At 43.9% G+C, this 11,594-nt stretch overlaps 1 long non-coding RNA gene across 1 annotated transcript; it reads left to right on the plus strand.

Moving 5' to 3' along the window:
- The first annotated feature begins 973 nt into the window (after positions 1-973).
- Positions 974-7,597, plus strand: LOC144327544 (uncharacterized). Its single transcript, XR_013392664.1, has 3 exons — positions 974-5,080; positions 6,122-6,989; positions 7,123-7,597. It is a non-coding gene; the product is annotated as an uncharacterized LOC144327544 (long non-coding RNA).
- Positions 7,598-11,594: the final 3,997 nt, after the last annotated feature.

The raw sequence follows: 11,594 nt of genomic DNA on the forward strand, positions 1-11,594 counted from the left end.
GTGGCCAATGTGGCTGCCAGAATACAGTCATACCTCGGGTTACAGGCGGTTTAGGTTGCGTTTTTTCAGGTTACGGACTGCCGAAACCCAGAAGAACTGGAACAGGTTACTTCTGGGTTTTGGCGGTCATGCATGCGCAGAAGCACTAAATCGCACTTTGTGCATGTGCAGAAGCGACAAATTGCAACCCGCGTGTGCACAGAGACACAGACATGGGTTGCGAACGCTGCGGGTTGCGAACGTGCATCCCGCATGGATCACGTTCGCAACCTGAGCATCCACTGTATCTGAAAGTCTGTGAGCCTTTCTCTCTGGCTGGATGTCCGAAAGGAGCAGATACCTGTTTATAGTTCTGTTTCTTATTTTATGTGTAGACCAGTAGTGTTGTGCAACTTGTAATGTAAATAATAAAGACTTTAGAGAAGAACTGGATGGGTGAGGTGGTTATTCCTGTCATGGGAATTCACCAAGAGAGGGCTGGACTACTGCTGCTGCTGCTGCTGCTACAAAAATGCAGGAAGACTTTCTGACTAACTCTGTTGAGACAGAAAAGGGAACCCCAAGAGTTGGTGCTCACGCACTAACAGAGGAGAGTCTTGAGGGACAGATTCACGGCATATATGTAAAGCACTAGGATGCAACTTTGAACAGTCCTGCTTTCCCCTAAAGAATTATGGGAGCTGTAATTTGTTAAGGGAGTTGTCAAGAGACCCCTGTTCTGCTCCCAGAGCTGCAACCATCCTCAGATTTTCCTGTGAAGAAGGACTGGCTGTAAAACCACTTTGGAAACTGAATCACTGGTAGTCTCCTGACAACCGTCGGTGCCCTTAACAAACTGCCACACCCAGAATTCTTTTGGGGAAGCCATGATTGTTCAAGGTGGCGTTTGAGAAGGATTTTAACTTGGGTCTCATCAGTCCAGTTCTTCATTCCCAGCACCACAGAGCCACAGTTGTTGGGGGGGACGGACCTAACTCACCGCTTCCCAAATCCAGTTACAATGTCTTTTCATACTTTGCTGTCTTGCAGAGATCCATAACATTTCTTGTTTTGCTCTGAGACCCTTTATAAGCCTTTGTTGCATTTGTTGCTTTGTTATTTCTCTACACACATCTACCTTCAAAAAACTTATCTATGCAACAGAATGAAGTTACTACAGAAAGATATGCAAAGAGTAGAGGTGGTTTCACGAATAATGCTACAATGCCATGTGACTGTTTTTCATATGAAAATATAGCGCCTGCATACAAATTGGGGGATCGACCATTTTTACGTTCAGTGTTATGGCAATTCAATTTAAATTATCTGATGTACTTATACGGTTGTTTTTCTTTGTAGAGATGCAATCTTAGAGCTGTTTCAGACCTCAGTCCCCTATCACCTCAAGCTTGTGCAGAGCCAGCACTGAGCTGCCACAGAAGTGCTAGGTGTGCTGAATTGGTGCCTCTGTAGGAGTAGTATCCTAATGTCCCAATGCTGGTGGACTCAAACCAGTGTTGACTCCCATTAACAGGGACTCGATACAGGAAGCCAGTCCCATACCCCGTCAAAGCAATTGTATGGGATCTTCATTGCCACTCAAGCCATTTTCTTGCCATCAAGAAACAAAACGTGGGGGCCTCCTTTGAGAGCTTCATTTCTCTGACAACAGGGATTAGATTGCATTTTCTTTTTCAGAACATGTGGCTTGGTATAGTGAAGTGGTGGGGAACCCTCCCAATTTTGATGGGCTTCCATCATCCCCAATCATTGATAATGCTGGCTGGGGCTGGTGGGAGTTGTTGTCCAACAACATTTTGGTTTTTGCCAATTAGTTTTTATTGCTTTTCAAGAGTCCAACAGCATCTGATGGGCCACAGTTTCCCTACCACTGGGTCAGTGTCTTCACAGACATTATCTTTACAGAGAGATGACACATACAAATACCAGTATGTTCCTAGTGGGGGGAAAGCCACATCCCACCCCCCACCCCTAAAACTATAGAGTTGTTCCCAGCCTAGGCAAAGTAATTCACTTTATCTTTCCCCTCCCTGCTGTTTGTATTCCGATTGACTGCTCTGCCCTAGGCCTGCCGGATTACATGACCACTTGCACATTCTGTAAAAACAGGATCCGGTTGGAAGGACGGAACTGCCTGGAAAATCAACAGTTTCCACTCCTTTAGCAGCACAGCTTGACAGAGACAGCCCATAAAATATATTCTTCACCGGTGGTACAAGGCAACTTTCTCTTCCACCCAAGAGTGCCCTAATTTGCCCTAATGTTCTTTCATGCTGGTCCTCCCCCACTAGCGATCAGCCCTCTGTCAGCTTACACGCCATGCTGAGATGAATGGAAGCCTACTGAGTTCAGAACGCTGCAGCCTGAATGCTAACCCCTCATTAAGAACCATGAAATGCATTATTTGATATGGTAAGATTATGGGCAATGAAGAAGCAAATACTTCAGCTTGTGGCTTATGAATAATAAGCCCTGCCTTTAAGCCGGAACAGATTTCAGTCATTTAGGTAAGTCTTCATTAAAACAAAAATAGCTGTGAAAATACACATGTACCTTTTGAGGCCAAGGAGTATAAAGCTGAGATAGGGTGGGGGAGAATTTTTCCTGTGCCTTCTACCCTAATCTCCTGGATTTCCCCAAAGCTACACACAACATAAACTATGTAGCATCCCTAAACACCAGATTTGCTTTCTTCTTGTTGTTGTCACAGACCCATAGATAAGAACAAATGCCTTTTTGTCAGGGAAAGTGCAACTTCCTGCATATATTTTTTTCCAATTTGCCTCCTGTCCTCTGCAGTAATAGCATTTAGGATGAATCCCATTTTCTTTCCGGCAGTATATTTAAAGCCACCTCCATGATGTTTGTTCTGATTTAAATGCAGCCCAGAAAAGGCAGGGGGTGATAAATGCATGAACCCAGGTCAAATGGGTCTGGGATGTGCGAATTTCCTCAGAAGTGTTTGCCATTAATAACAGCCTCCAGCAAACGCCTCCTTTAACGTTGCCCTTGAGTCTGATGAGCTATTGTGGCAAAGAGGCTTCATTTAGCTGCATTCTGTCTTCTTGGAAACATTTCCTTTGAATTTAACTCACTGAAGAATCACTCCAATTTCTTCTCTCAGCCTCGTCTACACAAAAATAAGGATTTAAAAACATTTAGGCAATGCATCACTCCTCTCTCACACACCACCTGTACTCTATATTTAAAGAAGCATCATGCCACCTTAAACAGTCATGGATTCCCCTAAAGAATCCTGTGAGCTGTGTTTTGCTAAGGGCACCAAAAGTTGTTAGGGGACCCCAAATCCTATGATAGAGCTACAATTCCTAGAGTTCCCTGGAAAGAGGGATTGAATGTGAAGCTACTTGGGGAACTGTTGCTGTTTGAGGGGAATAGGGATCTCCTGACAAGTCTCAACACCCTAAAGAGCCAGAGGTTGCCAGGATTTTTTTTCTGGAACGGTATGAATGTTTAAAGTGCCATAAGAAAAGTATTCTCCAGGACTTCATTCCCATCTAAATGCATACAGACAACCTGAGTGCAATAGAAACCTGTATGCTAGCATCTATTATTATTTCTCCATGGGACTTTTCACATGTTCAGAGGGCTCCAGTCTTTTGGGGTCAGTAGATAACATCTGGAATTTTGAAAAGTTGTTGTGGGTGCCAACCATAAAATGGTGCCTGGGTGGGTTTGCAGCAAAACACAAAGTGGCAGCTGTAGGGCGTGGCATAATACAAAATGGCACATAGTAAACACATTGCAAAAGGTATCCCTGAGTCCCTAAACATACAGAGGATGCTTGTTACTGAGTCAAACAATCAGAGGTCCCTGGTATGTGTTCTTGATTGGGTCGGGACTGGGACCTGCCCTTTATACGTAACCTTTTTTGAGCACGAAATCCGAAGCAGCCATGGCACAAATAATTGCATGCCTTCTGAAATTTCACACATCCACCGCTCATGAACGGATGTTGCTAGGATGTTGCCCGGTGACATGGTCTGTTGGTAAATAGGGTCAACACAGACTCAGATGTGCCACATGCCGAACAGGAGGCAGAGATAAAAGAAACCATATGAAAACAGACGGTTCCAGTAGACAGAAGCAGAGAATCAAACTATAGGTGGCAAGACAAGGCATCACGTTGCCACTTAAGACCATTTAGGGAACCACCAGTGGCTTTGCTGTTGCTAAGAGATTGAAGGTCACTTCACATGTTATGTTTTCAAGTGTACACCTAAGATGCAAAAAGCAAAGCAAAGTATAAACTGAATGTGGCAAAACTCAGATGTCACAAGCCCTTTTTCAAAACACAGGGCTTGATGTACTGATTGACTGGGTGAGTGAGAGGTGAGGCTGCCCTGGCTAGCCCTGCCCTGGTGTCATGCTCCCTGCTGCCTCTGGACCCAGTTTCTACACGGCAATTCAACAGTTTGCAAAGAGGAAGCCTTTGCAGTTGTGGCCATACATGCAATACCTAGCATGCGACAGGCATCCCAGAGTCATCTGCTGTGGGAAGGAGGCAGAGCTGGAGATGCACAACTGTGGCCCACAGTTCAGAGTGTGAACTGAAACGTCCAAAAGCAACTCTCCTGGTACAATTCACCAGGAAGCTGTGGCAACAGCTGAGGACCAGCACGTTCTCAAGTTTGCCACTACATCATGGCTCCCATATGCTAGCATTTTGGTATCCTTCACCCCAGCTCCCCTTTGCATTTGCTTCCCTCCTTGCTTTTCCTAGAGAATATTGATTTCTTATTAGGGTAGGTTTAAGTGACAGAGTCATTAGAGTTAGATGACACTGTCCATTCTCACAGCCATTTTAATGTCCTGTCTGTTAAGTTGTGGGTGAACATATCAGACGACACAGCGATTCTTCAAACAGCTCTTGTTTATTCACAGGCCAGAACAGAACTGAGCTGAAGGGTTCAGCCAACCTGCTTATATAGAGCTCAACTACAAAGCAACAGTAATAACTTTCTGTAAATATCCAATCACTGAACGTCACTTTCAATTCCTTATTTGCATATGTGGACCTGAGTGAAAACTATCTACAGTATCCCCCTGCTGGCCCAGGGTGAGAACTTCAGTACATAACACTGTCATTGGCACATTTGCAAGCTGAATGCTTCCTTTCGGCCAGGGATGGGGAACCTCAAGCTTATCCAGCCCCCAGGCCATGCCCCTTCTCTTCCCCAGGCCACACCACTCACCAGCCCTGCTTTGCATGCTTCTCAGGTGTTTCTACCTGGCTAGAAAGTTCCTTGACTGCTGACAATGCTCCTTGCTTGCTTGGAGGGAGGGTGAAGAGGGGTCTGTGGTTGTGCATAAAAACAAGCCTGCCATACAATGGTAACATTTACATTTGTTGTTCCACCCACTTTTGCTTCTGGCCCTTCTCACCATTGGCACGTGGCCCCTGGGAGGTTGCCTAGAAGGGGATGTGGCCCTTGAACAATTTTCTTTCCCCACATCCGCTTTGGGTATTCTCATACCCTCCAACTTTTCTCCGATGAAAACAGGGACGGTAATAATAATTTTATTATTTATACCCTACCCACCAGAGTGGGTTGCCCTAGCCTCTCTGGTGGCTTCCAGCATACAGTGGTACCTTGGGTTACCTACACTTCAGGTTACATACGCTTCAGGTTATAGACTCCGCTAACCCAGAAATAGTACCTCGGGTTAATAACTTTGCTTCAGGATGAGAACAGAAATCATGTGGTGGTGCGGCGGCAGCAGGAGGCCCCATTAGCTAAAGTGATGCTTCAGGTTAAGAACAGTTTCAGGTTAAGAACGGACCTCCGGAACGAATATTTAAGTACTTAACCCGAGGTACCACTGTATATAAAAACATAATTAAACATTAAAATAAAACAACTTTAGTATACAGGGCTGTCTTCAGATGGCTCAGGGGTCATGTAACTTCATACCCTACAACAGTTCTCTGATGAGAATAGGGATGTAGTAAGGAAAAGCACGGCATTCCAGGGTCATATCAGAAACTGGTATGGCTTCTGTAAATCCAGGACTGTCCCTGGAAAATAGGGACACTTCGAGGGGCTGCATTCTACAGACAACTGTTCCAGGTTACCATCTTCCCCTCTTTAAAAAGCAGCCATCAAGCAAAGCCACAGCGCTGCGCAATGGGACAATGGTCAAGTTTTGCAGAGTGCTCCCGCATTCTCCACCTGGCAGTGCCTCCTCGATGCAAGGAATGGATTTTTTCCCACCCCAAAATGGCAGGCCCTGAATAGAAGAAAGACTGCAATGCTGAAATGAAGAGGTTGTCAAAGGTGAAAGGAAAAGGAAGCTTTTGTTATCTGTCCGGCTTTCTCCTCAACGCGATAGCCACGGCTCTGTCACAAGCTGGCGATTAGCTACCGCGGAAGAGGTGAGTACATTTTGTAAGGGCAAAAATTCAGCTTGGACTTTCCGTGGGTCTTTTTGCCTAATCCCAAACAGTACTTACTCGTGTGGCATATAATTTCCACAAAGCCTTCTTACCGGCTTTATGCATTAAATTAATACCTTTTCAAACTGTCACATGTCTGTATATTATCTCCGCTGGCAGACAAACTGCTTAATTTTCTGTTAGAAATGTGTCCTGTTTTAGGTTCCGGCTTGATTTATTTTGCCCGCGGTAATAAATGCAAACCCTGTTTCGCCCTTGCTCATTCTCCTGTCTCCATTCCACCAGCCATATCTTTCCACACAGAGGCTCCAAAATGAGCAGCGGTGACATCCAAAATGTATAACAATACGGAACACACACCTTGAAATGAAGAGTCCATGAAGGAACAAAACCAAAAAAAAGAGGTCTCTTTAATCAAGTGCAGTATGGATTAAACAGAAAACCAGCTTTATCTCCTTGGCAAATCTTAGGGGTGCAAGTTTGTAAATGGATTGCAAGAAATATTTCTATATTCTCTTTCCCCTCCTAGTTTCCTCTTCACTGAAGCCAGTGCCATCACACAAACACTCAGGTATATTTCTTTCCATTTCCCATGTCAGGACAAATCACCCTTCATTCTTCACTTGCTAAGCCCACTTCTCCCTAGGCTGTATTCCAGGAACAGTACTAGCCATTTGTAATGTTGATGCATTATTTTTTTCCAGATTAGAAAGCTGACTACATTTCTCCATGCTGGTTGTGAAGAACACATGTGAAATGGCCCTCAGAAACAGACTGGAAAGGTTCCCTTGCTTCAGCAAAATGCCTCTTCTTCCAATGGAAGGACTCATTCTGTCAGCCGAAGATGCTTCCCACTGGAGGAAAATAGTATTGGGAAGGGAGCTTTTGGATCCAACACTATGTTTGGAGAGTACAAAAAGGGACTTCTGGGGACTTCTTTCCCCAAAATGGAAAGAAGCAGAAGTCCCAGCAAAGGAAGAATGGATACAAAAACTCATGCAATGTGCAGAAATGTTGAAACTTACTTTTTGGCCAAAATGACGGCAGCTATCAGAGGTCAAACATATCAAAATTTAATAAAAGAATGGAGTTGCGTGAATGAACATACAAAAAAACACCGCTCCGTTACAGAAAGATTGATATGTAAAGAACAAAGTTTGTAAGGGGAAAAGGTTACAAATGCAAGTAAAATCAGAATATTTGTCAAATACAATATAACAACACGACTGTAAAGATAAGTTGTAGAATTAAGGTCAAGCAATGATGGAAGGAAGTCAGATTTTAACTCACATTTTGAGTTACATATGTCAAACCAAGGCCCTCTTCAGTTGCTGGTGAAAGTTGCTCCAAGGCCACACACAGTGCTATTTTTCTAGAAAAATTGGTGCTGGGACTTACTATGAATGTTCTCTTAGAATGGAAATGGCGCCCGCCTGACAGGTGCTGGAACTGAGTTCTGGTAAGTTCTGGCTGAAAAAGCCCTGCCCACACAAATTAAGCTCCACCCCCAAAGTTTCATGGTTCCTCCCACCCACCTACTGTCACCATGATGGGCATGACAGCTGCACTGGGTAGCTTGATACCCAGGTATAGGAGACTCTGTGTGATTTAGAACCCTGATCACCCAGGGCTCTAAACCATGCAGGAAGCCCCACCACAGAAAGCTTCAGCAATTATGCCCAATAACATACCAAGGCTGTATTCCTATCCACAGTTAATAAATCCTCCTGAATTCTGAAAGTTCTAGCAGGTAGAGAGTTAACTTACTCATTGCCTTACAATTGAAGGAAAGAATGTTCCCTGCAGCGAGTTAATTGGCACTGTGAAGGGGGCGAAGGGGGAATCTCTGCTTTCTTATTGCCACTGGCAAAACTTCAACTATTCAGCATAGCTGGCTGCTAAAAGCAGTTACCTTTTTAGGTAAGGCACAGCGCCGAATACAGAGGTGAACACAGACTTTTCAGAGACAAAGACAAATTATATATAGATAGATGATAGATAGATATAGATATATAGATATTTGGATATATTCTGCCCCTCTTTTGTGAGGCATGCTAGTATTCTGTCCGTTCCTTGAATGGATAAGATTTGATCTGGAAAATAAGGTCTAATACGCACAGTATATAAGAGCTGAGATGCAGCAAACAGAAAGGAATGGTTTGATTTTGCTTATAGCAAGCTCAAGAAGAACAGTTGTTGATCACCCTCCAACAACAAGATCCTATTATTCATCATTTGGCTGACGTACCGTACCTACTTGTTGTGACACCTTCAGAAAATGTTTCTGAGCCTGGAAGTGATATAAGACGTTCTGATTTGGACAAACATATAAGTGATATGCAAGGGTCTATGTTAGTAATTCAACTGTCAAATCCTTTTTAATTCACACTTAGGCTGCTATAATGTTCACAGTTATGAATCCACAGGCTTCTGCGTGCAAATGTGCAGCTTCAGAAGCAAAACTTGCTGATTTCAATGAAACTTCCTAATAAATAACATCTGGATATGGAAACCACTTTTTAAAAAGAAATCCAGGCAGGGTCCAGGATGTTATGGGCCAAAAGTTTAATGTCTGCTCTGAGGGAAATGATAGAAAGCATTATAAAAATTTGTGGCGTTTGCCCTCCTAGGTTTGTGACATCATACTGGGTTCATAAGGAAAGGGTTAACTAAGTGTAAAATGACTAACCTATAGGAACCCAAGGGGAGGAGTTAGAGTTAGAGTTAGAGTTAGAGTTAGAGTTAGAGTTAGAGTTGTTAAGAAGTTAGTCTGGAGTTAGAGAAGAGAGAGGGAGGATAAGTCTGTGGGTTGGGCTAGTCTAGTGTGAGAGAGTGAGAGAAACTGTTGAGATAATCAATCAGAAGGTATTAGGAAGGTATAGGCCAGTAAAGAGCCTTCTCGGTAGTGGCGCCCGCCCTGTGGAACACCCTCCCTTCAGATGTGAAGGAAATAAGCAGCTATCTTCTCTTTAAAAGACATCTGAAGGCAGCCCTGTTTAGGGAAGTTTTTAATATTTAATGCTGTATTGTTTTTAACACTTGATTGGAAGCCGCCCAGAGTGGGTGTGGAAACTCAGCCAGATGGGCAGGGTATAAATAAATTGTTGTTGTTGTTGTTGTTGTTGTTGTTGTTGTTGTTGTTATATTTAAGGTAAGCCCTTGCTCTCTTCATCAGCTGGGGAGAAAGAAAGGACCTCATCTCCATTGTGATAATTCAGATGCAGCAAGAAGACTCGTGGCTTTATGAGTGTCCCCCTGAGGTTCAGCACAATTTCCTTTTCTTGCCATTCTCTTGGGCTGAAGTCCACAAGGCATCATGGAGAATCCTCATTCTCTTCCTGGTATGGAAGAAGGGCAACAGTTGTTATTGACCTTGTGCGCTCACCAGAGCAAAAAATGTACTTAGCAGTGGCGAGTTGGTAACTGTATTTGTAGACCTTGTTTACCAGTATATCTACCGATAATACCAGAATACGTTTGTGATAAGTTGCTGGGGATGCTCTACTGAAGGCATACTGAATGTTAGTATTCAGTAAGCCTTTCATATACAATTGGATGAATAAAAAAACAATAGGCATGAAAGCACTTTTCTCCCCAACAGCAATGGAAATATTCTGTGCTTATTGCATTGATGCTCCCGATGGCACACAATTTAAAAATATCTGGCCCTGAGTGCAGCCTGACATTTAACAAGGGCACTGAAACAAATTATTGTCACCCTCTGCCCATTAAATCTGAACATTTTGTTATCATGCAAAGTCACATCTTCCAGAAAGGTGCAGAGAACCAGGCATCGAATTCTCTAGCCTCCTTCAAATCTGTTTTTCAAAATATTTCAAAAACTAAGATTGCAGTCATAACATCCTAAATGGTGTCATATTAAAGTGATATGTAAAAAAAACCCCACCTCATCGTTTACTACTGCTCTGAATCCATAATGTCAGCATTTCAAAGAGGCCCCGTTTCAAACAGCTTTAAAAAATAATCACAGCACAAAATAATCACAACACACAAAAAGAGAAACCAAACATGCACACTGGGGAAAATGTATTGTAAAATTTTACTGACTTATTTTGCAGGCTGCATTTATAGTCTTCTCAGCTTTTAAATAGTTGCCCGTCAGGTATTGGAAGCAGGAGCAGTAAATTTTATAGGTTGTTCTTCACCTACACTCTTTTCCTCCATCCATTTAAATACTATTTAAAAGATTCCCAAGAAGGACTTTCTGAGGTCATCTGAACAAGCAGCCTATCCTGATACTGAGCACAATTGTTGCAGGAAGTTGCAGAAGGAAAGCTTTCAAATCAAGATGAGTCAGGAATATAATCAGGGCTATAATGAAGAGAGTAGCCCAAACCTTAAGGACTTCATCTTCTGCTGCATGCATGTCTAGGAGAAATGAAGTTGTTCTAGCCCATTGATTCCTTCCATTGAAAGACTACAGAAAGAGAAGTGCCTAAGGCAGCTACCCACAAAAGCTAAGTTCATAGCATTGTAGAGATGGAAGTAACCTTGGATATTGTTCAGTCCAGTCACCGATCCATGCAGGATATAGCAGTACAGTGGATGCTCGGGTTGCAAACGTGATCCGTGTGGGAGGCATGTTCGCAACCCACAGCGTTCGCAACCCGCAGCGCTGCGTCTGCGCACACGCGGGTCGTGATTCGGTGCTTCTGCGCATGCGCAAAGTGCAATTTAGTGCTTCTGCACATGCACGAGCGCCGAAACCCGGAAGTAACCTGTTCCAGTACTTCTGGGTTCGGCGCGGTGCGCAACCTGAAAACGCGCAACCTGAAGTGTCTGTAACCCAGGGTATGACTGTACTATCTTTCTAGAAAAAGAGGTGCCAGAACTCACCACGAACACCTCCCTTGTTCTCTTAGAATGGCAATGGCACCCACCTGAAAGGTGCCGGAACTGAGTTCTGGTGAGTTCCGGCTGAATAAAAACCCTGGATATAAGTACAGCAGAAGTGGCTCACTGGGAGGGGTGGAACAGCTACACTAGCTTCCTGGTAAGGAAGGGTCGCTGTTGCTTACTAGGAGGGTTAAGGTGGCAAGCACGTCAGCACAGTGCAAACACACCACCAGGAACACCAGAGTTGTTCCAGTGTCTGCACTGTGCCAACCTCACCATCACCTCCCCCTCTCCTTCCCAGTTGACAACCTACCTGTCA

This window comes from Podarcis muralis, chromosome 4 (genome assembly GCF_964188315.1).
Source record: "Podarcis muralis chromosome 4, rPodMur119.hap1.1, whole genome shotgun sequence".
Taxonomy (NCBI): domain Eukaryota; kingdom Metazoa; phylum Chordata; class Lepidosauria; order Squamata; family Lacertidae; genus Podarcis; species Podarcis muralis.